Source organism: Homarus americanus, unplaced genomic scaffold (assembly GCF_018991925.1).
Source record: "Homarus americanus isolate GMGI-L3 unplaced genomic scaffold, GMGI_Hamer_2.0 scaffold24922, whole genome shotgun sequence".
Classification (NCBI taxonomy): domain Eukaryota; kingdom Metazoa; phylum Arthropoda; class Malacostraca; order Decapoda; family Nephropidae; genus Homarus; species Homarus americanus.
The window spans coordinates 5910049-5932601 of NW_024722610.1; the positions used below are offsets into that span (position 1 = coordinate 5910049).

At 41.5% G+C, this 22553-nt stretch overlaps 1 protein-coding gene across 4 annotated transcripts in view; it reads right to left on the reverse strand.

Annotated features, from left to right (window-relative positions):
• LOC121862940 (anoctamin-7-like) overlaps positions 1-22240 on the reverse strand; it is a 149488-nt gene extending 127248 nt beyond the window's left edge. For all 4 annotated transcript variants that reach the window (XM_042361387.1, XM_042361386.1, XM_042361385.1 and 1 more), the window contains exon 1: positions 21346-22240. The gene's annotated coding sequence lies outside the window, so the exon portion shown is untranslated. The remainder of the gene's footprint in view (positions 1-21345) is intronic.
• Between the last annotated feature and the right edge of the window lie 313 nt (positions 22241-22553).

Below are 22553 nucleotides of genomic sequence, written 5' to 3' on the forward strand. Positions count from 1 at the left end.
TGTCACTGTCAGACCACAGCGTACTTCTTCAGTGTTCTCTGAATAATTCCTTTGTTGGTCACTTCTCATACGTGGCCTCATCTCGCATGCAATTGAACTAGCATTGTGAGTTTTACCACAATTACAACAACAAGGCTTCACTTTCTCTCCTGCTTTGATCTTGTCCTTACAGTTGCTAGATTCGTGCCTCTTCCCACAGAATCTACAACGTGGGTCCAGTTGACAGCTCCAGGCCTTATGTCCCCATCTGCAACACTTGAGACACATTATTGGTCCCTCCACATATAGTGCCACCTTCCTATACCCTGCTCCTGTGATGAACACTTTCTCTGGAACCTTTCCTCTCATTAGAGCAATAATCTGGCTTCTCTCTTCGCCCCTTATTAAATGCCTCTTGACCCAAACAAATCTTTCGTCATCCAATAAGTATTCTGGATCTAGTATTACAGGGTATCTGAAGATTATAACCTTTGTAAGTAGTATGTCGCTCTCCTCTGGCAAAACCATCAGTAATCCCTTGTACCCAACAGTTGTCAACATTTCCACAGCCTCCATGGTCCCCACTGTAAGATAAGGCTTGTGTGTGCCTTCTTTCAAAAGAGGCTCAAAGCTGCGATGCTCCCGTCCTAGTTGTACTGCCCATTTTAATTTTTCAAGGAAGGTCATCGGGCATGACTGTGGAAAAATTAATCTCTTCCTGACACGACCAACTTCACCTTGTGTGTGTTCTTGTCTGCTTCCTTCAAATTCCATACTTTGCTCTGTTCTTGATCCATTCTCCACTGTCTCCTTTCTGTTATTTCCATTATTATTACCACCCACACACGTTTTTTGTCCTAGATATTTTTGTCTCTTCTCCTCTCTCACTTCTTTGCTTTCACTGTCCTCTTGCCAGCTTGTCTCCCTCATCCTTTTAGAAATTTCTTTCTTTTTCACTACCTCTTGTTGTAGCTGTATTTTCTCACTTTCGAACTTCCCTTGTGCTTCATCACCCGTATTAGACTCATCACTACTCATCTCAAGGTCTTCAAGAACTTCGTCCAATACTATCTTTTCTTTACTCTTCCATGTAGAGTTCTTAAGCGAAAATTCACTTTCCATGGGGCAATGTTGACATCCCACAACACCCAGCCAGGAGTGATGGGACCCCGAGCAGTTATTTTCGTGTGGTAAACAGTAAGTTCCCAACACCAAAGTTGCTTGACGATACTTATCTTATCCTCAGGTCCTTATACACAAGTAGGTAAGTCTTTATATCCTTCAGATAATGTAATAGGCTCGAAAACATCCCGAATTTGGGAGCTAGCACTCACAGCTGTGTTTACCAGTGCCCGCGAGCCAGTCTCTGTCATGGTGATAGTCAGTGAGAGTCGAAAGGGTCAGTGTGTTGAGCGCTTCTTGATATGTGGAGTAGAAAGGGGAGAGAATAATCTTGCATGCCCTCTTTTGCACTTTTTCTAGGTGTTTACGTTGTGTGGCATTTAGGGAGGAAGACCAGGTAGGGGAGGCATAGGTGAGCTTGGGAAGTATGAATGTTGAGTAAACACTGAGGAGCTCGGGTGCAGGAACTCCGAGGGACTTGAGTCGGCGAAGGAGGTGGAGACGCTCGCTGTAATGTTGCTGGTGCTCCTTTGAGGCCGAAGGGCATAACTTTGTATTGCCACAGCCCCTCCGCAGTGACAAAAGCTGAAATCTGCTTTGCTTTTTCCGAGAGTTTGATTTGGTAGTAGCCTTTGAGAAGATCCAGCTTGGTGACAAATGATGCTCGACCCACACTATCGATGATGTCGTCGATGCGCGGCAATGCATGGATATGCGCATCAGCACTTGTCACCAGGTTGACCTTCCTGTAGTCAGTACACATGCGGACACTTCCGTCGGGTTTAGGCACCAGCACACAGAGTGACGCCCCTGCACTACTGCTCCTCTCCACTAGGTCATGTTCCAGCAGATACTCCACCTCCTGCTTCAGCTTCTCTCGCTTATCAGGGCTCATTCGGTAGGGTGCTTGCTTGATGGGAGATGTGCCAGGCAACAGTACTAGGTCGTGCTCCAGCAGAGAACACTGGCGTGGCACATCGTCGAAGAGAGGTTTGAACTCCTGCAGCAGTTGCACCACATCCTGAGACTGCTCTTATGAAAGATGGGATACTTTAGAGGTAGGGTCACACAATATACTGGAATTACAGATTTTTATGGGGATATTCACTTGGAAATCAGTGTCTGGGACCACCTCCCCTCCTCCTGTTACCGAACAAACCACTTCACTTACCAAAATACGGTTTTAACCTGTTGATATGAGTCAAACTCTCCAATTTTCTCTTGTCTGGAGTCGCTATGACATAGTTGAGGTCATTTAATTTCTTAACTATAGTGAATGGACCCTCATATTTAGCTTGAAGGGGATTTCTATACAGGGGTATAAGTGCTAAAACCCTATCTCCAGGCTTAAATTCTCTAGCTTGACAATGCTCATCATATTGCTTTTTCATTTTCTCCTGTACTTCTGACAGATTTTCACGAGCAATCTCACCTACTCTCTTCAGTTTCTCTTTAAACTTCTCTACATACACTGACAAAGGGACTTTTATCTGATTACATATCCAACAGTCATAGGACCTCTTACAGTATGGCCAAAAATCATTTCAAAGGGACTGAATCCCAGTGAGTCTTGGGGACTCTCTCTTATGGCAAACAACATAAGTGGTACTCCTTCATCCCAATCCTTATCAGACTCCATACAGTATTTCCTAAGCATAGATTTAAAAGTGGTGGAACCTTTCTAGGGCATCTTGGGTTTGAGGGTGGTACGCAGGAGCTAAGTACTGCTTAATACCCAATTCATTCATCACCTGCTGGAAAACGAAAGAAGTGAAATTAGTACCCTGATCCGACTGTACAACTCTAGGAATGCCATATTTAGTGAAGAAGTTAGTCAGAGCCTTTACCACACTCATTGCTTTGGTGTTTCGCAATGGTATAGCCTCTGGGTACCTGGTGGTAGTACACACGATTGTCAACAAATATTGGTGGCCACATCGAGTTTTAGGGAGAGGACCTACACAATCAATTATAACCCTGCTAAATGGCTCATCTACCACAGGAATGGGTTTTAGGGGAGCAGGTTTTATGACGTGATTCGGTTTACCAGCCATCTGACATTCATGGCAAGTTCTACAGTATCTGGCAACATCACATTTCATTCCAGGCCAGTAAAAATGCGATAAAATCTTTTCGTATGTTTCCCTAACTCCTAAATGTCCTCCCAAAAAGTCGTGTGCTAATTTCAAGATTTCTCCCCTGTGACAACTGGGAATCACAACCTGATGCACAACATTCCACTCATCAGCAGGATCAGATACAGATCTGAACTTCCTCATAAGTAACCCTGAATCCATGTAGTAACAAACAGGCAAGCGAGCCGCTTCTTCAATATCCACAGCCTTCCTACATAGTTCAGCTAATTCGGAGTCACTCTGCTAATCATCTATCAGTTTTTCCCTAGTGACAGGTACTTTCTGAATGGTAATGTCACCAGAAGAGAGATCATCTTCAGATTTTGGGGAATGAATGTTAACTGAATCTTTAGCTTCACTCACATCTCTCCCACCAATGTCACTATCAAATGAATCATCCTGACGGTCAAACAGATTCTTAATACCTTAATCATTTTCATCATTGCCAGGTGCACCACTATCAGCAATACAAAGCTTAGGGTCAACTGAAGGATTAGTCTGTACCTTATTCCGAAGAGTCTGGCTCCTTGTAACTGCACATAAAGGAAATAAATCAGGGTATTCTTCTTCAATTAAACCAGTATTATTCTCCACTGTAGGAGTCGAAGATACCACAGGATCTGGCACCACGCTGGCTCCTGCAATATCATTACCCAGCAAAAAAGTAACCCCTGTCACAGGAAGAGAATCTTGAACACCAACAGTCACCCAACCAGTCACAAGTGGAGTTCTTAAAAACACCCTACACAAAGGAACAGTGATCACTCCACCGACACCCTTAGGCACCAAATGTTCTCCAGTATAGGAATCTTCCACGCAGGGAACAGATCCTTTCAACAGAATACTGTGAGAAGCACCAGCGTCACGCAAAATCTTCGCAGGGTACTGATCACCTGATTCTTCAACTGCAACTGAACCATCAAACATGAAAGGTTCAAAAGAATCCTCCTTTGGGCGATTTCTCACTAAAGTTTTGTCAAACTTCTCCAGAGGTTCGAATGAGCGCACTGGCTCTTCCTTCTTTGCTTCCAATTTAAGGCAATTCGCAATCACATGGCCTGGTTTCTTACAGTAAAAACAGACAAATGCTTTAGTCTCGGCATAGGTCTTGGAAAGCTCACCTGAGTTTCCACGAAAATTTACTTAACTAGAAGAAGCAACACTACCATCCTGCCTACCACCCTTTTCCTTGGTTACAAAACCCTTTCCACCTGAATGATTTTGAGATTTAACAGTATACATTTTGTGAGTAAGGGCATAGCTATCAGCTAATGCAGCAGCTTTATGAACATTGCTAATACCTCTCTCTCTCTCTCTCCTAAGTGCAATTGTATATCTCTTGGAGTGGCTCTTTTGAACTGTTCTAAAATCATCAACTCTAACTAGTTCCTCAAAAGTTTCTACCTTACTAGACTTTATCCACCTTCTATACATTTTACTCAATGAATAAACAAATTCTATATACGACTGTACATCAGTCTTTCTCATAGTCCTAAATTTCACTCTATATGTTTAAGGAATGAGTTCATATGCCTTAAGAATTTCTTCTTTCACTAACTTATAACTACGACAAACTTCACTTGACAAAGACAGAAATGCTGAACGAGCTGACCCAGTGAGCACACTTTGAATCATAGCAATCCACGACTCTTCAGGCCACTGAAAAGACTTTGCAATCTTCTCAAATTGCATGAAAAACTCTTCTGGATCCTCGTCAAAAGCAGGCACAAGTCTCAAATGTTTTGTCACATCAAACTATTTTGTCTCAGATTCTAAAGACAATGCCTGTAAGTCTTGTCTTCTACTGCTAACCTGTGGTAACGCTAATTCATGGTGCCTTTCACGCTCTCTTTCCCTTTCTTCCCTTTCCTTCAATGCCAACTCATGCTCCATTTCTAACTTTCTGATCTCTACAGCTTCCCTGGGGTCAAATGAATGCAAAGTCAGTGCCCCCTTCGGTAGCACCTCTTCATTTACAAGTTCAGTTAATACTGCATTTTGAATTTCAGACTTTCTTTGACTACGTCGATACTCAATCTCATATGTATCAGCAAGTTTTATCCAATCATCCTTTCGTAAAACAGAGTCTTTCAACATTTTCACGGATGGATTTTTAACAAACTCCTCCACATCAAAAGTAGCCATGATTAATCATTAAAGAATCCCTTTATTTAAATATTCCCAATAGATAATGAGTGAAAAGGGTTAACCTTGGAAAGGTCGCCAATTTTGTTACGACCCTGAACAAGTGGTTATCCAACACACGTAACTCATAAACAAGTAAGTTATTTACCGTTGAATTCTAAAATGTGATTGCCCACAGTCTCACATATAAATCACTATATAATACTCGGTGTTCTTAAAAGTCGAGCAAGGTTAACACGGTATACCACTAGAAATATACAATAGGAGAGGAGATAATTATCTTACAACTGCCAGCCCAATACTGAAGCCACCCGGCTCTGAGAGGTAAAACTAAGCGGGTAGAGGTGGCGGAAATGACGTCATAAACAAAGACGTTCATCTTGCGAATCCACAAATAGCTATCACACGCTCACTCATTCATTAGTATTCGAGACTAATACAATAAACATTACTTTGTTTACCTAACACATTGAAACTAATGATACTACATTTCAAGTATAACATATAATATCTAAATTTTAACTGCTTCAGTGTGTACACAACAAATCAGTCGAAGTTCATATGCCGACCAGTAATCTTTTCATTGGTTCTGATTCCGACACTCGTAACAGTTCTTCCTCATCCAAATGGGGGTAAAACAAGGATGTTTACTGGTACCAACTCTCTTTCCATTTTCTTGGCTGCCTTCCTTACTCATGCCAGTGCGAGACATGGGTCACATACAGGAGGCACCTCAAAGTACTTGAAAACTTTCACCAACGTAGTCTACGTTCCATCCTCCGAGTTCGCTGGGAGAACAAGATAACAAATGCCAATATTCTCGTGGACACCAACTGTGGGAGCATCGAGGCTACCATTATCCATGAACAACTACGTTGGACTGGCCATGTTACCCACATGGACGACAGTAGACAGCCAAAGCAGCTACTTTACAGTCACCTAACGAATAGTAATCGTAACGCTGGCAGGCAACTGAAAAAGTATGAGAATAGTGTTAACAAACCTGAAAAAGTGCCAAAACGACCCCGTCACCTGGGAGACGATTGTTCCACACAGTAACGTTTGAAGGAACACCACACGAGGTGTCAATACTTTCGAATTAGCCCGACTGCATAGCGACGCAGACAAGCGCCAACGCCGGAAAGACACTGCCGTCACCCCTCCCGCACTAGATGTAGCCCTCCACCCGTGCAACATCTGTGGACCGACCCACGGACCTTTCGACTCAGAGCTCACCAACGAAGGTGACATCCTTAATAACTCATATCATTGTATCATAGCTGGATGATCGTCATACTCAATTCAGAGTGACAGCAAAATAGTAGTGTTCACACGTGTCTGCAAGTGTATTATGTACGACCAGGAATACTTGTTTCTATAAGTATACAACAAAAATAAACCCTGTATACATAACACATACACACAAATAAGTAACGTATACAAAAAACAAACTTGTGTAAACAAAAATATTTACCAACTCTAATTTCCATAATGTAACTCTCTCTCTCTCGTCAAATCCCACGCTAATCAACATATTAATATATTTTAATTCTATTTACACACAGCACAGCTATTAATTAATTAATTTAGCCAAGCGTGACTTATTGTACAAATATTACCATGAACACTTTACTCTTGGCCGAATATTTTAGTTAATTAATTATTTAACATCTGCCAGCTACATTTACTTAATATTTACTAACATCTGAGAGAGAAATTGATTAGGTAGTCATCAACATCTGACATACATGCAACTAATTATATAGCACATCAAATTACACAATACAACTAATTAAAACAACAAATAATTACAACACAACACAGCTAATCACAACACAACTAATTAAAACAACAAATAATTACAACACAACACAGCTAATCACAACACAACTAATTAAAACAACAAATAATTACAACACAACACAGCTAATCACAACACAACTAATCACAACACAACTAATTACAACACAACACAGCTAATCACAACACAACTAATCACAACACAACTAATTACAACACAACACAACTAATCACAACACAACTAATCACAACACAACTAATCGCAACACAACTAATTACAACACAACACAACTAATCACAACACAACTAATCACAACACAACTAACTGCAACACAACACAATACTCAACCCGTAATAATAGCACAACACAGGTACCAACATCATAGTTTTATCCACCTTATGTTAATTTACGCCCAGGTAACACAGGTAGACGTATATAAATAACTATATATAATAATCCCTTCCCCCTCTCCAAGTTTCTTACAACAGTGAAACCTCTATTTAACGGACGATATAGAGGAAAATCCGTTATGTCGAGGGTCCGTTAAATGAAAGTACGTTATATCGAGGGTCCGTTAAATGAAAGTACGTTATATCGAGGGTCCGTTAAATGAAAGTACGTTATATCGAGGGCCCATTACACGTGACGCTCTCATCTAACGGATTATATATAGAAGTTCGTTATATGGAGGTTTCACTGTACATAATGACACATAACAGTTGATAGACGAGATAATTAATTAGATATAATGATCGTTCAGGTAAACACTAAAGACGTGATTAAGAGGATTTATTGTTAATTATAGCCAATTAATCTCCGAATTCCCGTGACGTAATCAATTCACTGTTTTGTGCACTTTCCTGAGTTGTGGGTCAAATTTGTTATTTATTTATGGAATTGAAGTTTAAGCGTGCAGGGATTATTACTAAGCGTGGCGGACAAACACTTTACCCCAACGCTAACACTTCAGATACTGTAAAGCGAGATAGAACGACTATGGTTCAGTATAGTGGCACCGTGTGATGTAGCAGGATAATGGAGTACTATGGATTGGTAGGTACAATGGTGGTATGTATAGTGTTACAGTGGAGGAGGATTATGATAGAGTGGTGCAGATTAGCAAGTTTGGACTCCATTTTGTAGTAATAGTGGAGCATTATTTGTGCTATATTACTGTGAATTGGTTGGTGCAAAACGAGAGTGAGTGTAGTGTAGAACTATACAGTAGAGTGGTCCTTGACAGGGTGGGGGTGTAGTGAAGTGTAGCAATGGTAGGTGGGGGAGGGTACAGGGTTCGAGTCAACTATCGCGTGACAACACACACACACCTTGTAATGAAGACATTCCATCCCTCATAACTACCCTCCCCTTCCCTTTACCTCTCTCTCCCAATCCCTATCCACTTCACTCCCTACAGTCCTCTTCCACCCTGTCCCCTCCCATGCACCTCTTCCTTCCTTCCTACTCCCTCACCCTCCCTCTCCTCCATCCCTTCCTACCACCCTTTCCCATTCCTCTCTTCCGCCTGCCACACGAACGAACTTAATCCCTTTCCCTCATCCTCAGATCCTCCGCTTTATGTACCCTGATACTTTGCCTCACCCCCCCTTCCTCCTTGTCTTTACGAGAGAGAGAGAGGGAGATTTACTTTCAACTCATCCTTAACTTCCTTTCTTTATTATCAATTCCCAAACTGACACTCCGACCTCTCTCTCTCTCTCTCTCTCTCTAACTCCACACTTCAAGCACTTCCCTCACCCCGTCACTTTCCCCCTCCCTCCACCATCCCACTCTATCCTCCCCCCTCCCCACTCCAAGGACCTCTTCCCCCTCCACCCTCCCCACTCCTAGTATCGATCAAGGTGGTTCTTTGTGTGTGTGTGTTTCATAATTACAATGCTACAATTTGCCCGCCAGCGATGACACTCACACTTCAAAGCTTGTGAACCGAGTGATGGGACCTAACCTTAACTTAATCTAACCTAACTTAACCTAACCTTCAGCACCAAAACAAGAAAATAATCTTCAGTATCATCACCATAACCAGCTGGTGTGATCAAGGCCGTGGTAGATGGCCAAGGTCCTAACTACAGCCAGACTACACGAGATATTATTTAGTTTCACAGACAACAGCAGACAGCCCATTCATTAACTCACGTCTATAAGCGGTGGAAGCAACGAGGAGCCCAGAGTTACTAAACACACACTCTCTCTCTCTCTCTCTCTCTGGTACTCACCACCAGGTACAGGTACCCCGTATCGCCCATGACTTGCCCGTTAAAGAAAAAGTTGATGTTAGTAAAAGTTCAGTCAATTAGGATGCGAGTTCACCTGTGTGTGTGTGTGTGTGTATTAGTGATTACGTGAAATACTAAATTACATACTCGGACTGTGATATGTATTGGCTACCATACATATAGTTATACATACAGTACATAATTAAATATATTCTTTGCTGAGTGTGATATGTAGAAGCTATTATATATATATATATATATATATATATATATATATATATATATATATATATATATATATATATTTTATCCCTTACCGTTTGTGATATGTAGGCTATTATACGGTTATACATATACATAATTATACATTTTCCTTACTGTCAGATGTGGATTATGAAGCACCAATTCTGAAAACAAAAAATGGTGTTGGCGGAGCTGAGCTGAGGAACGGTGGGAGCCTCATCACTCTAGTCGGGCCGTGCACTGTTATACTGAGGCCGTGCACTGTTATACTGAGGTCGTGTACGGTTATATTGATGTTGTGCACTGTTATACTGAGGCCGTGTACGGTTATATTGAGGTCGTGCACTGTTATACTGAGGTCGTGTACGGTTATATTGAGGTCGTGTACGGTTATAGTGAGGTCGTGCACGGTTATACTGAGGTCGTGTACGGTTATATTGAGGTCGTGCACTGTTATACCGAGGCCGTGCACAAGACCACCCCGTGGCCGTGCACATCACCATTACCGGTTATTACTGATTAACTTAAGGCAACACTAAATAATTTCCGACATCCAGCTGAAGTAATGTTAGAGGTCAGGCCAACGGTGGCCGGTCAAACAGGCCCTTGTTTTAATGAATCCCAGTCCTATTGGGCCCCAACCAAATTAGGCCCCAGTTCTAATAAGCCTTACTCGTGGATTAGGTTGGGTTGCGTTAGGTTAAGACTAAAGAGACTGCCCCGAGTGTAGTGTACAAGAGCAGCTCACTTCACTGGCGACAGCAACTCCGGTAAGTGACCAGTAGACGGCTTGAGTCACACCACCAGTCAGTTGTTGCTCTGTGACCCACGGGACAAGGGTTAAAGGTCACATATTAGTTAATAATGACTAGGTCTCTCCAGCACCAGAAAAAAGTTCAAATCGTTTAGCGTTGATAATTTTTCCGAGTCTTCAGGTCAGGTTAGGTTAAGTTTGTTTAAGCTCACTAAGGGGCACCACCCATACTTAGTTGCCAAGTCATATTTTGGTTATACTCCTCAAGTTACCTTATATAGACGTCACTTAATGGGATTGTTTTTACGTGAGGAGTCATATAGAGTTACCTGTTGGACGAATGGGGTCAACACGCGCCAGCAGGTCATATCAAGAGGTCAACACAAGAACGACCTATGTTCCTCAGGTGGTCACAATACCACAGGTGTAAATGAAAAGGTCACCTGAACACCTTAATGAGCAGGTGAGTTAGTATACCGCACCTTAGCGTACCTGGCCAAGAACACCTGTTGGTCTCATGGAGGTGAAGGTGACGTCCATCGTGTCTTTATTTTCTAACTTACTCACGGAGAACCTCTATCTATCTATCTGTATTACGGTTTCTCTTCTCGTTCTGTCTGCCTCTCTTCCTTTCACCCACTCACACACACACTTAAAGAACTGTGTGCGCGCACGCGTCAATAAACCTTAAAACCGTGCCATCATCCTTAAAATGTGTCAGAACCCCTAAACAGTGTCAGAACCCCTAAACAGTGTCAGAACCCCTAAAGTGTCAGAACCCTAAACAGTGTCAGAACCCCTAAACAGTGTCAGAACCCTAAACAGTGTCAGAACCCTTAACAGTGTTTGAACCATGAGAAATTCAAGTGGCCGAAAGGTAAATCAATTACCTCATTACGAATCTACTGCAGATAATGGTTCTTCCCGAAACAGCCAACGCCGTGGGGAAAACTTGCGGTAATGCGGGAATTTGGAAAAAAAATTCTGTAGCCTGTGAATCCTTTAATATTATAATAATAAAAAGCAAATATAGCAATAACAACAAAGGCAATAATAATATAATAATCACAGTACCCCGTTCGTGTAGTCCGTCTATTACTGGATTATGGATTAAGACAGATTACATCTCGTCTCAGTCACGAACCACAGAGACAACAGACGCGCCACAATGTTTAGAGGACAGCAACAATACCCCACACACAAACAAGCAGATAGACACCACTCACACACCATCAATCAATCCTTCATAAAACAAAACTCGCACAGCTATTGTCTTAATTGTATCGTTTTACGACTCTAAATGACATCTAATTATTGCCACACTGTATATGATTTGTTATGGGTAATTATCACCATATATGATTCACTATGTTAACCACGCGTGTACTCACATTCAAGGGTTTAAAATTCAATAGTTAATCTGCCGTAAGCCAGGGTCAGTACTTCCTGTGTACAGTCAACCACAGAGGTACTGATCCAACCCTGTGTCTCGTGCTCACAATTTTATCTGGCAATACTTCATCATTATTTTAGATCATGAGAAGTTTCCGAATGTTCTTATACAGGTACTTGCTTCAATAATGAAGAAAATTTGATGCGAGAATCTTGTGGCAGCTGCGGTTGTAGTTGCGTTGCCAATTCATTAATATGATTTTCTTCATTATTTAAGCCAATATACGAAAACTTGGAAACTTCTCATGACCTTAAATAACAATGAAAAGATTATTATTATAAAAATACTTCCTTTGGTTTGTTTAATATTTATCCTGGGAATGATACAGCCGAAAACAGATCCACCAATCACAATCACCTTTACATGCAGCCTTATTTTACCAAGTATTAACATGTAAAATTGCGAGCACGAGACCCAGGGTGGGGTCAGTGCATCTTTGGTTGACTGTACCTGTACTCAAGATGAAAGGTCAATAGTCTCACTACGACTCTTATGCCATCACTTACTTCAAGGACAATGAAAAAGGTAATTTGTTCCGCTTTCCTTAAGTAGGTTATTTAACTCCTTTCTCCTCCTACTCTTCCCTTCTTTCTCTACTCATCTGTCCCTTCTGTGTCTCCTATAGTCTCCTCGCCCTTCTCCCTATCTGTCTCCCATAGCCCCATTCTTCTTCCCATACAAACTGTCATTCTCAAAGACACCGCATCAGATGAGCACCAACAAGTGTGAATTAATTAGCGTGATAGATATTATAGTAAAGTGATTACCCATGATCTTAATTACTATTGCAACTATTTAACAGTGTGTGAGCGAGAGATTCAGGACCCCTTCTCATTTAGCCAGCATACACGACAATATATTGCAACATACATCCCCTCCTCCTCCAATATACTCAAGCACGTAAGATCCTACAGCTGACCACCGTATGCTATTGCTTGTGACTGATCATTCATACAAGGTCAAATGATGACTGGGTGACCATACGTGTCTGCAATATGTTGGACCTGGCAAATCATATACAGTACATCTGACAGAAACCACTGACAAATCATACACGTGTCTTCAGATTCATACACATCTATCAAAAGCCAGCGACAAATCATACACAAGCTTCATGACAGAACACGATTAATCATACTTGGGCTCTTCTCCGTCATCCACGGCAGGTCACACCGCTTGTCTCACCAACGAGCAATGGAGAGTTGTGTCCAGCAGAAACTGGACACAACTAATGGTAGACCTTTCTGCCATATGGCATCACAAAAAAAATGAGACCAAATCCCAGCTTGCTGATCTGACTTTCTGCCTCATTTACACACAATTGCAGGATCTCAATTGTTTCTCTTATCTTTACAACACAACGTACATACAGTATATCGTTTCTCACGATTTTTTTTTGCATTTATGATTTAATATTATATTATTTTAAATTTTTTTTATTTATATTATTATTATTATTATATTTCCGCCCCCAGGCCCCGAATTGAGTCAGTGACCAGTGCCTGGGTGGGCTAGTGCCCATAACAAAAAAGCAGCCAAGACTACAAACACCGTAAGTGCCTCATAGCACCGCATGTGCTTTACAACACACATTTTCCTCAACACCCTATATGTGCCTCAGAAAACACATGTACCTTACAACACTCCATATGTGCCTCAAAATACATCAGGAAATTTTCAGCAAAAATGTGAAAATTTGAATGAAAATTTTTTATTGTAGTGTTTACTATCAACTGTGGTGTTCACTATGTACAGTCTCGTTCAAGATTCTTCGAACACTGCTGGAGACAGCTGGCAACTCAAGGCCGTTTGTTTACTATAGTACGTAGTAAATATTATGAATGAATGTAAAAGTGATCGGTGATTGGTTACTTAGCTCCTCGTTAATTAATGGTTGGGCTTTGTTGTTTCGTATTAAATTATACCTTTCTGCTGGTATATACTGTTAATTATATTTTAAAATTGATAGAGCAATGGGCCAACCTATATGAATTCATGTTTAGACAATTAAACATAAGAAAAAATCGGTAAGTGTATTAAAGAACATCATTCATCGGGCACAGCTGTGTGCAGGTTGTTTATGAGGTTGTCTGTTTATCATTAATTTATACTAATGTTATTTTCAAACGTTTAATCCATTTCGGGTAACTAATCCAGTAGTATATAACCGATGCTAAACAAACTTCTTTCTAAAGACGCTGATTTCATGCAACACAAACTGCTGTTTTAATTCGCTGTGGGAATAAGCAAATTCATCGGTTCACTGCTACCTGTAGTGTGTGTCAATGCTTGTCAGTAAAAACAGTTATATAAATGAAACAGTATTATGAAGTTTATTTAATGACATTTATTTTACATTCCCTGTGAGGCATTGGAAATAGAAATTTATATATAGTGTTTTGTTTTATTTATACATATATTTATTTAGGTTTCAATTATATGTTATGAAATGGATACTATGCAGTTTCAATGCGATCTTGTGGTGAACCAGATTAAAAACAAGGCTTTTTTTTGCGGGCAAACAATCAATAAGTCTACTCAGATGACAAAGGTAATGACAGTTGAAAGATTTACAGGGATACAATACTTATGCTACGGCATTAGCTATACCTTAAGTACGAAATTTCACTAATTAATGTAATATTTTTTATAATTAATAAAAACGGCAAGGGGGGGGTGAAATCGACATTATTCACGAGCGAGTGCGTATGTTTCCATGCAAGTGTGTGTGTGTGTGTTGGAGCATTACTGCAAGTTATGAAATAATTGTGAGGTAACGTGGTGTAGTGGACGTCTCCCCTACATACTGCGTATCGCATTCCAATGTGCCGCCTCCCCTAGCAACCAAGCGAGAGCTGTCCCCAGATGTTACCGTATCTTAGCAACGAAACTAGTCACCGGCTACTTCTCGGGTTTTCCCACCATGACTCATAGCTGCTGCTGGGTGTATATAAGCTCTGTCTCTCCATTGAGATTCAGTCTGACCAATCTTCTTGAACAAGCAACACCTCCTCCTCCGCCGCTGCCTGGCTGCCCCTAGCATCTCTTCGCCTGCCTGGCGGTCCTCGCTCCCGCCAGCGAGCATGGCGACCCACCAGCTGTCCTCTGAGCCTCCTCACCAACCAACTCTCATTCTGCACCTCCAGCACCAGACTGTCTATCACATATCTCATAATATACAAGAAAACCACATTAGAGTTTCCTTCCATCCTGAGTGCTAGACAACTTTAATATCTCGGTACCCCTACAATGGTGACCCTGGAGATTAGCACTCACACAGGATGGAGGAGACACTGATCACGCTCCCAGTCTTCAAGCAGACACCGGCTCCTCTTCCTGCCCCATGCACCACATCCTACGACCCCAGCACACCCGTCCTGCCTCAGACGCTGACCCAGGCCCACACACCCCAGCAGGCGCATCTGACGACTCAGTACCTGCCATGAGGGAAGCACACAACATCCATCGCCTTCACACCTTTTTTTTTCTCCCTCAGGTACTCCCTGCTAATGTCCTGCACCCTGCTGCTGTCGTGGACCCAGCTGCTGTCACGAGCCCTAATCCGCTTCTGCTGACGCAGCCCCTGCTCCTGACCCAGGCCCACACACACCCCAGCAGGCGCATCTGACGACCCTGTACCTGTCGTGAGGGAAGCACAACATTCATCGCCTCCACACACCCTTTTTCTCCCTTCTCCCACAGATAGTGTGTATCTAGACAGTTGTATTTCAGCGATCGGCTCATCACGCCATCGCCGTTGTCTCACATGAGGCATGCACCGCCCGGTCTGCCTCACACGTGCTAAGCAACTCTACAGACAACAAGTCTCCTACACCGCCTGGAGGGGAGGGGGAGTATTGTAGTGGACGTCTCCCCTACATACTGCGTATCGCATTCCAATGTGCCGCCTCCCCTAGCAACCAAGCGAGAGCTGTCCCCAGATGTTACCGTATCTTAGCAACGAAACTAGTCACCGGCTACTTCTCGGGTTTTCCCACCATGACTCATAGCTGCTGCTGGGTGTATATAAGCTCTGTCTCTCCATTGAGATTCAGTCTGACCAATCTTCTTGAACAAGCAACACCTCCTCCTCCGCCGCTGCCTGGCTGCCCCTAGCATCTCCTCGCCTGCCTGGCGGTCCTCGCTCCCGCCAGCGAGCATGGCGACCCACCAGCTGTCCTCTGAGCCTCCTCACCAACCAACTCTCATTCTGCACCTCCAGCACCAGACTGTCTATCACATATCTCATAATATACAAGAAAACCACATTAGAGTTTCCTTCCATCCTGAGTGCTAGACAACTTTAATATCTCGGTACCCCTACAGTGGCAACAGTTTGGTATTTTGGCAAAATAAAAATTCCCATTTCTTATAAATAAATGGGAAGAAAAATATCTTCAAATACAATTATTACAATAAACATTTTCCAATAATACATAAATATATTGTGAATGGCATGACATGAACTTATTAAATATGAGATTGAAATATGAAAGATCAATTTCCTCGTCACAAGTGCCTTGAAGAGCCGTATCGGACAGCTGTGATCGGAACCATTACATACAGTATTGTATGAATTGTGTCATTATACAGTTGTTTCTTTGTCTCCGTCTCCCTCTCTGATTTTTTCCGTGGTATATATGGTAATTATTTCACATGCAATATATTTATCATATATTATGCTGTTCTATTTCATAATAACTATAAGTATAATGTTAGGATTTGTTTGACTTAAATCATCCTGAATACATACTGCATAAGTGAGGATATTAGAAGAGGATTGTTTCCTTTACATTTATTATACAATTTGATTTATATTCATGAAAATTATATTTATTTGTTAACATGGAAAAAATAATATCGATGTACTTTCAGTATGTGACGTTGATTACATAGGGAAATTATTTCTGACACATTAATATTTAGTCCAGCCACCTTCATTCTCATTACTTGCTGCAGCCTGTTGGGAACGGAGGCCAGGTGGTGGTTGTGTATCAGTTGCGGTTTCCGCCTCAGTACCTCCCACTCACGGTGTGTACGCTCCTGTAGCTGCACCCTGGTTCACTCTTCAGTTGGATCCTACTCGCTCACAATATTGGCCCAAACGTTCTCTATAGGGTTCATGTCACAACCTTCACCTGGCCAGTCTAAAACTTGCAAATTTCTTTGTTCTGCAAACCACCTTTTTACAATCCTTGCGGTATGGATAGGACGGTTCCATGACAAAACCCCAACGGGGTTGTCATTTGTCAACACTAACCTAACCTAACCTAGGCTAAGTGAACATAACCTAACCTAAGCTTAAAAGTGTTTTATTTTATATTTTAAATATGAGACTGGGGTTTTGTCCGTTGGGGTTTTATCCGGTCACCGGATAGGACACCTATCGGGCATGAAAATTATGTTTTAGGGAAACGGGAAAACATATGCACGTACCGAGGGAAGCATAACTTCGAGTATTTCTAAATACTGTTCAGCTGTGAATCTTCCTTCTATGTCAGTCAGCTCTTCAACTCATTGCAAATATTTCCATCCCCAAACATTCCAAGTCACATGGCCACTCCTTGCTTCCTCATAAATATGCTGTCTAGCATATCAGGTGTTGTTCCTCTTCCAGCAATGCAACCTTCCGTGAGAGGTAGATGAGAAAGTTTTATCGTCAGTGAATATTACTCTTCCCCAGAAATCTAGGCCTTCTCCAGCATACCGTCGAGCAAACTATAACCTGCCCTCGCGATGTCGCTCATTTAACTTCTCCTTGGTGGCGGGAGTTCTATGCTGAATGCTTCCTTCGTGAAGTCTTCGCTCGATTGTTAAAGGGGAAATATTTAATTGGAGATCCTCTCTTATTGAAAATGAAGTCTTGAAGGGGTTGGCCTCAGCGAAATTCCGGATGGCTTCAACTTGTGCAAGTGTTGTTCTGCGCGACATTCCCGCCCTGTGGTGGTCCTTTAAACTTCCTTCCTCTTCCCATCGCTTAATCCAATAATATACAGTTGACCGACAAAACCCCAATTCTCGGGCAATTTCAGTGGGTGAAAACCCAGCCTCCTCCGTGCCGATTATTCTTCCACATTGTGATTTTCTGCGTGTGGTATTCCATGTTGGCAGGGGCCTTCTACAATTGAGGGAGTGGAAGGGTAGTCAGCACTGACAACACCTCTGTCTCCCCCACCTTCCCGCCCATAACGTTAGGTTTATATTTATATTTTATTAGGCATTTTATAAAAAAAAATAGTTGAATGAATAAATAAATAAATCAACAAATAAGATCAAAATTTATAATACACCATACACATATTTGAAAAAAAAATATATTTTTTTAAAAGACACCAGACTAAAGGTGACGTAATCTACACAAGTCAAAAACAAGGATTTTTTGTTTTACTTTTTTTTTGGGGGAAACTAGTCACTCAACGAAAGAAATACAATTTGCTGTTTACAATATTCAGAGTCTTGGAATGGCAGTGATATTGCTAGATAAAGGGTTGTAAAAGTATTAGGCATATGCTACCACACTAGTTTACACCATCAGACGGATGGTTCGTAAGATTATACACCATCACCTTCAATTGAACAATGTCATTATCAAATACACACAGGCTGACACACACCACACACACACACACTCCACATGCACACTCCACATGTGCGCACACACTCCACATGTGCATGCGTGCGCGCGCACACACACTCCACATGTGCATGCGTGCGCGCACACACACACACTCCACATGTGCACACACACTCCACATGTGCGCGCGCACACACACACACACACACACACTCCACATGCACACTCCACATGTGCACACACACTCCACATGTGCATGCGTGCGCACACACACACACTTACTAAAGGTAGCAGTGAACCGATGATTCTGCTTAATTCCACAGCAAATTAAAACAGCAGTTTGTGTTGCACGAAATCAGCGTCTTTAGAAAGAAGTTTGTTTAGCATCGGTTACATACGACTGGATTAGTTACCCGAAAGGGATTAAACGTTTCAAGATAATATTAGGCTAAATTAATGATAAACAACCTCATAAACAGCCTGCACACAGCTGTGCCCGATGCATGATGTTCTTTAATACACTTACCGATTTTTTCTTATGTTTGTCTAAACATAAATTCATATAGGTTGGCCCATTGTTCTATCCATTTTAAAATCAAATTAACAGTATATACCAGCAGAAAGGTATAATATAATATGAAACAACAAAGCCCAACCATTATTTAAGCAACGGGGAACTAAGTAACCAATCACCGATCACTTTTACATTCATTCATAATTTTTACTTCTTAGTATAGTAAACAAACGGCCTCGAGTTGCCACCTGTCTCCAGCAGTGTTCGAAGAATCTTGAACGAGACTGTACATCCGAACGCTGCGTACTGCTCATCTCGACTCCCTCACTGAGATCAATAGTACAAGTATGAAGCGTCAGCCAGGTGGTGCAGCGTCAGCCAGGTGGTGCAGTGTGCAAACCAGGTGGTGCAATGACAAATGGCAGTGTCTCAATCGGATGGTGCAGTGTGTCAGTCACTCATACAGTGCAGTGTACGTCTCAGTCAGGTGGTGCAGTGTCAGAAAGATGGTACAGTGTGTCAGTTAATTAAGTGGTGCTGTGGATGAGGTAGATGATGCAGTAGATACAACGCAATTATGCGCGCGCGCGCACGCACACGCACACACACACACACAGTTTAAGGCCCCGAGATGCCTTTCTATTCATAGCATTTCATGAATAATTAAGTACAAGTGAAGGCAACTGGCCCAGATCCGACTACTATTCTTGTGCTAGAAGCGGAAATGGAGAACAGGTGTTTAAATTAATAGTATATTAGGGCGGACGCAAAACCAAACACCCAAATTATGGTGATTTTCAAGTTCCTTCTGTCTGCAAGCGGAGACTCGCTGTGCATGTCCGCAATTGACTAGATCACCCTTCTCTGTTTGCATAAAAAAAATCCAAACGGTTTCCCTGTAATATAATTTCTTCAAACGACTCTTAACCTTAAACAATTATTATATACACAAACCTTCACATAATTTAAATAAATGTAATTCAATTTCACAAACCTGACTCGAGGCTTTGTTGAAAGATGTTCCCTGCCATTGAGTACTTGTCAATCAATGTGGCCAAGTGAGAGATTTCCCCGTTGTGCGTTAGATGATAAATTCCTTTAATGATGAAACTGTGTTCGAGCGGGTAAATTTAATTGTCCATGGCGGAGTTTTAGTGAATATAGCGTGGAGGAATAGCGAGTGCCGTATGATAAAATTGAGCACCAGGGTTAATGGTTCCCAACCTAACCGTGTGGATTAAAGACCCGGGCCAAGTAGCTTATAATAGTCCTGGTGGGCCACAATATTTGGGTTCCTCCACGACCCAACCAAACCTTACCTATACTACCTCACGACCTAACTTCATCCACCCAAATACAGTAGTGTTAGGGTGGTTAATCTTTAGTTGAAAACAACAGGCGGATTCTTCAGACGAAGATGGATTCAAGACGATAGCAGCGAATCATCACATTACTAAACAAATCTATCAACCACAGTATATCTTACATTTGCAGATAACCTTGACATACTAGCCTCTAAAAAATACAGTAACAATTATTACTACAACCATTATAATAAGATGACCAAAGAGGCATATGTCAAAAGGCTTTTTAAAGACAATCCTAGACCTGGAATATGACAATCGTTTATATACAACAAAGAACAAAATTATGAAAACAGATTTCCATTTTTATCTTTCACGAATGGTGAATGTTATTATGGGAACAAGTTTTTCCCTGCAGACTAACGGAGTGACCTACTGCAAGCATCGTCTTCCTTGACCACACAATCATTACATCATAAAACACAACGTCCTCATCAACGTACTTTCTCAAAACACAAATATGACAGCCAAATGCAACACAATCACAACACTCCACAAGTATGTAAAACTCTGCTGCTACAACAACACTAGTCAGTAACGATACAGATGCCCGGCAAAAAAAATTAAAAATAAAAATAAATAAATAAAACTCGAAATAGGACGCCACCACACAACACAGTAATGCACGTTAGAAAGACATTATTAACTCGGCACACTTACATTGGCAACACAACACTAAAGTATTACGGTATTTTCCAATCATAAGACTAATCCGTAAAAAGCTTATAGATAATAGTTTAAGTTCTATGGTTAATTAAAATTGGGAACCGCAGCTTAATTCACCTGACGATTAAAACCCTAACCAAACAACTTAATATAGCATTGTCAAATCTAACCAAACCTAACAACCATTTAGCATTACCGATTAAATTATTCTAATGCCAATAAAAACAAAATCATGCGGGGATGCATCTAAAATAACTTAGATTCGGCATTAAACTTCAAAGTAGGCATAAAAATATCGCTACCTTTTTAATAGATCATTATAAGTAATACAAAAATAAACAATAGAGCTGGTACCAACCATGATTTAACGTAGGTTGTGTTGAAAGAAGGGCTATAGGGCGAGGGATCGTCCAGGGTAATTTTCGACAATTGTCATGCTCTACACAGCAATACACACGCCAACACTGTAACCACACACTTCTACAAACCACCCTGAAGACGTGAATGTTTGTTTGTTTTTGTTACACATTAAACAAACCAAGCGGGCAAAGAAGTGACGAGTAAACATTTGTTTGCAGGGAGGGCGCTTATGTCTGGACGATAGTAGCGCCGAGTAGGTCCATCCTCTCTCCACCACGGTTCAACCCGGACTGCCTGGTGGAGCCAGAGTTGCCACGTCGGGAACTACAGTGACAATTCCATTGCATCCCGCACCCCAAACCTACCCCCCAAAATAGCCTATGATTTATTTTTTTTTTTCATTACACACAAAACCTTAACCTTGTATATCCTTTTTGCTGCGATTCCCACACTTTCCGTTTTGGTCTAGCTAGCACCAGACGATTTTATTCAGCTTAGGGTAATGGCCCGCAGCCAAAGGGATATATAAATAATTGACTGCATTGTTTGTAGGTGTTACTACTCTTTTAGTGCCTGACATGGAGGAAATCTCTCTGAAACTGTCGCTTGCAATAAATCAAGTTATACCAACCGAGTACAGCCACTTAGCCAGTGTCCAAATACTGTATGTTAACTTCACTATTCAGTTCCAACCTTAACGTGCCCGCCTGAGCTGCTGACTTAATTACAAATGCTGGGAAATTCTTGTATTACGGACACTTGTGGGGATACAGACACCTACTATTATAGTTTCAAAGGGTCAGCAGTATTCTGCCAAGCTGCCGGGTAAATTTGAGCATGCAGTGGCACCCCCCAGTTAAGGGTCATAGGAAAACTAGTGTATGCGGCAAAACCAATTTGATATCGGTAATTATGTACGAATTTGAGAGCTCCTCCTCCCATATAATCTTAATGCCTCCACTCCACTGATCTTTGTTTATTTACCAGTTTATTACATGAACAAATAAAACATCACAATGGCACAAGATGAGAAATTAATACAGTACTGTACCATGTATATGCAAAGAAAAATATAACTACAGTACATGAACACTAACCCGTGCTAAAAATGTCTTGAGGAAAATACATTCGTGAAGTACAAATCTATCAATGCACCCATTGCAGTACAGTATTTAACTGGCAAATAGGGTTACGACAGACTGTAGG